A 4,239-nucleotide genomic window follows, 5' to 3' on the forward strand; every position below is an offset into this window, starting at 1 on the left:
TGGCTCACCACAACCTCCGCCTCCCGGGTTCAAGAGATTCTCCTGCCTCAGCCTCCCAAGTAGCTGGGATTACAGGCATGTGCCACCACACCCAGCTAATTTTGTATTTTTTAGTAGAGATGAGGTTTCTCCATGTTGGCCAGGATAGTCTCGAACTCCTGACCTCAGGTGATCCACCCGCCTTGGCCTCCCAAAGTGTCAGGATTACAAGGCGTGTGCCACCGAGCCTGGCCTCTAATTTTTTTTTTTAACGTTCAACTGACTGCTTGGTTTCTCTTCTCTTTGAAAGACTCTGGATGTAAATTAGCCTTTTATTCCAATCAGTGGCCTCTTTAATCATTTCTTCTCACATTTGCTTTCTGGTCTCTACCAACTAATTTCTTAGAAATTTGCAAGGGTGAATCACAATGCCTCTGAGCCATGATACCCAGAATCAGAAAACTACTTTTTTAATTTGATGTAGATTGAAGTGTTTTTCATCTGTGTAATAGGATACAATGTAATATACCGGCCTTTGCTTTCTGGACCTCAGGGTTTACATTTGCCATGTGGATGTTTTCCCAGCTTGTATGATGACTGCTTCTTGCTGAAAGCATCTTGGAAAATCTGAAGCCCTTTCCATCTCAACAGCACAGGCCGGGTGGGTGTGGAGGGCTCACCTCTGTAATTCCCGCAGTTTTGGGGACAGAGGCAGGAGGATTACTTGAGTTCAGGAGTCCAAGACAAGACTAGGTAACATAGTAAGATCCTGTCTCTATTAAAAATAAATTAGCTGGCCACGGTGGCACATGTGAGCTATGATCATGGCACTGCACGCCAACCCAGAAGCTCAGATGAGCTGCCTGCTTTAGCTCCCAAAGTGCTGGGATTATAGGCATGAGCCACTGCACCTGGCCATTAGCAGCCTGATTTAAAAAGGTAAAAAGAAATATGGCAATAATTGTAATAATGTAATCAATATTAAAAATGGTTATTGGGGGCCAGACACAGTGGCTCACACCTGTAATCCCAGCACTTTGGGAGGCCAAGGTGGGTGGATCACCTGAAGTCAGGAGTTCGAGACCAGCCTGACCAACATGGAGAAACCCAGTCTCTACAAAAAAATACAAAATTAGCTAGGCGAGGTAGCACATGCCTGTAATCCCAGCTTTTTGGGAGGCTGAGGCAGAAGAATCGATTGAACCAGGGAGATGGAGGTTGCGGTGAGCTGAGAGTGCCATTGTACTCCAGCCTGGGCAACAAAAGCGAAACTCCATCTCAAAAAAAAAAAAAAAATTATTGTTGTTACATTCTTTTGCTCCTACTAAGTCTTCAAAACCCAGTGTGGCTTTTACACTGAGGGCGCGTCTCTGTTCCAATAGCCACAGCGGAAGTGATCAGGAGCCACATGAGGCTGGCTGCCTGCAGGCTGGACAGCACCGGTCCAGGTGTATCCAGCAACGTACTGAGGATGGCAGGATGGAAAGGAGGAGTATGAAATCGTCCCTGGAATGTCCAAGCGGATTCAATGTTATTGGTTAAAGATGTCCACTAGGTGGCGCTATATTCAAGGAATGAAAATTTACTATGTGGCAGGGATTATTAATATATGCAATTATTTGTAGATATAATTCAGCATTTCCACCATCCCTGCAAGATGAGTAAGAGGACCTTCATTTCGCAGATGAGGAAAATGAACCTGAAGTAACATCGGTGTCTGGTGAAAGGGTTTCCAGCTGGCAACCAGAGGAGGCAGGAATCAAGCCCAGCGTGTCTGGTGATGGAGCCCAGAGGGTTCCCAGATCTGCACCCTTCATCCTCACCCATCTGCCAGCCACACAGAGGTCCTGGATGTCTGGTGGGCGATGAGCAAGTGACTAAGAGTCCATGTGATGAGGTTGCTCAGGCTGATGTGACAACAGTGAGAAGAGGCGTCTCATCTCATCCCTAACCAGACAGCCTTAGGGACGGCATCTTGGAGCCACCAACTGAGGAGAGTGACATCCCTGATAAAGAGGCAGATTCACTGACCTCATCTTTGTCATTGCACAAAATGGCGCCCTACAGTCTACTGGTGACCTGGCTGCAGAAAGCTCTGGGCGTGTGGCAGAACCAAGTGGCCTCAGTCCTGTGCCAACAGGCCAAGGTGGCAATGAGCCACTTTGAGCCCAACAAGTACATCCACTATGACCTGCTAGAGAAGAGCATTAACATTGTTCGCCAGGGCTTGGTGCGGTGGTTCATGCCTATAATCCCAGCACTTTGGGAGGCCAAGGCAGGCAGATCACGAGGTCAGGAGTTCGGGACCAGCCTGGCCAGTATGGTGAAACCCCATCTCTACAAAACAAATAAAAAATTAGCCAAGCATGGTGGTGCACGCCTGTAGTCCCGGCTACTCTCTTGGGAGGCTAAGGCAGGAGAATCACTGGAACCCGGGAGGCAAAGGTTGCAGTGAGCTGAGATCACGCCACAAAACAAAACAAAACAACAAACATTGACCTGGGGCTCTCAGCAGCCATGGCCACGCAGGCACTGGCCCATGGCCTCAAGTGCAAGTCCCAGTTCGCCATCACTCCAGGCTCTGAGCAGATCCGCGCCACTGTTGAGCAGGACGGCTACGCACAGATCTTGAAGGATGAGGGCGGAATTGTCCTGGCCAGTGCTTGTGGCCCCTGCATTGGCCAGTGGGGCGGGAAGGACATCAAGAAGGGAGAGAAGAACACAATTGCCACATCCTACAACAGGAACTCCATGGGCTGCAACACCGCGAACTCTGAGACCCATGCCTTCATCATGTCCTGAGATTGTCACAGCCCTGGCCATTGTGGGACCCCTCAAGTTCAACCCAGAGACTGACTACCTGACCAGCAAGGGTGGTGAGAAGTTCAGGCTATAGGCTTCGGGTGCAGATGGGCTTCCCTAAGCAGCTTGACCCAGGGAAGGACACCTACCAGCACCTCCCCACAAGGACAGCCGCAGGCAGCACATGGTCGTGAGCCCCACCAGCCAGCGCCTGCAGCTCCTGGAGCCTCTTGACAAGGGGGATGGCAAGGACCTGGAGGACCTGCAGATCCTCATCACGGTCAAAGGGAAGTATATGACCACATCTCGGCTGCCGGTCCCTGGCTCGGGCTCCATGGGCAGTTGGACAGCATCTCCAGCAACCTGCTCATCGGTGCCGTCAACACTGAAAACGGCAAGGCCAACTCCCTGCACAGTGCGGTCACCCAGGAGTTTGGCCCTGCTCTTGACACTGCCCTCTACTAAAAGAAACATGGCCTAAGGTGGTTGGTGATCAGAGACGAGAACTACAGGGAGGGCTTGAGCCAGGCGTACACAGCGCTGGAGTGACCTCGGGGGCCCATCCATCATCACCAAGGGCTTTGCCAAGATCCACAAGACCAATTATCAAGCACCCCAGTGGGACCCAGCAGACCATCCTCCTAAACCACACCTTCGGTGCTGGCAGCACCGTCAACAGAATTAAGGAGTTGCAGCAGTGAGGGTGGCACCTCCCGTTCCCACCCCCTGCACCCAGTGCTGGCGTCATGTTCAAGTTCAGCTCCATGTGCGCCATCAGCGATCCGATCCATCCAGCCATGACTTTTTTTTATCTTTTGAAATGGAGTCTTGCCCTGTTGTCCAGGCTGGAGTGCAGTGGCACCCCATGGCTTTTTTTTTTTTTTTTAGACGGTGGCTTGCTCTGTCACCCAGGCTGGAGCGCAGTGGCACGATCTTGGCTCACTGCAACCTCCGCCTCCTAGGTTCAAGCAATTCTCCTGCCTCAGCCTCCTGAGTAGCTGGGATGACAGGCGCCCACCACCATGCCCAGCTAATTTTTTGTATTTTTAGTAGAGACAGGCTTTTACCCCATTAACCAGGATGGCCTTGGTCTCCTAACCTCGTGTTTTGCCACCTTGGCCTCCTAAAGTGCTGGGATTACAGGCGTGAGCCACCGCGCCTGGCCCCAGTCATGGCTTCTTATCCCAACATGGTATGAGCAGACATGCTTCCTGCTCCCTGCTCAGCCCACAGAGTGACTGTGGGTGGGTGGGTGAGGGGGGTTCTTAAAATAACTTTTTAGCCCCTGCCTTCCTATTTTTAGTTTGGTTCAGATCTTAAGCAGCTCCATGCAACTGTATTTTTGATGACAAGACTCCCATCTAAAGTTTTTCTACTGCCTGATCATTTCATTGGTGGCTGAAGGATTCTAGAGAATCTTTTGTTCTTGCAAGGAAAACAAGAATCCAAATTTTTTTT

General features: G+C 50.6%; 1 pseudogene; it reads left to right on the forward strand.

Moving 5' to 3' along the window:
* Positions 1–2,032: 2,032 nt before the first annotated feature.
* Positions 2,033–3,608, forward strand: LOC108302622 (annotated as a pseudogene).
* The last annotated feature ends 631 nt before the right edge of the window (positions 3,609–4,239 follow it).

This window comes from Cebus imitator, unplaced genomic scaffold, assembly GCF_001604975.1.
Source record: "Cebus imitator isolate Cc_AM_T3 unplaced genomic scaffold, Cebus_imitator-1.0 Scaffold42, whole genome shotgun sequence".
Classification (NCBI taxonomy): Eukaryota; Metazoa; Chordata; class Mammalia; order Primates; family Cebidae; genus Cebus; species Cebus imitator.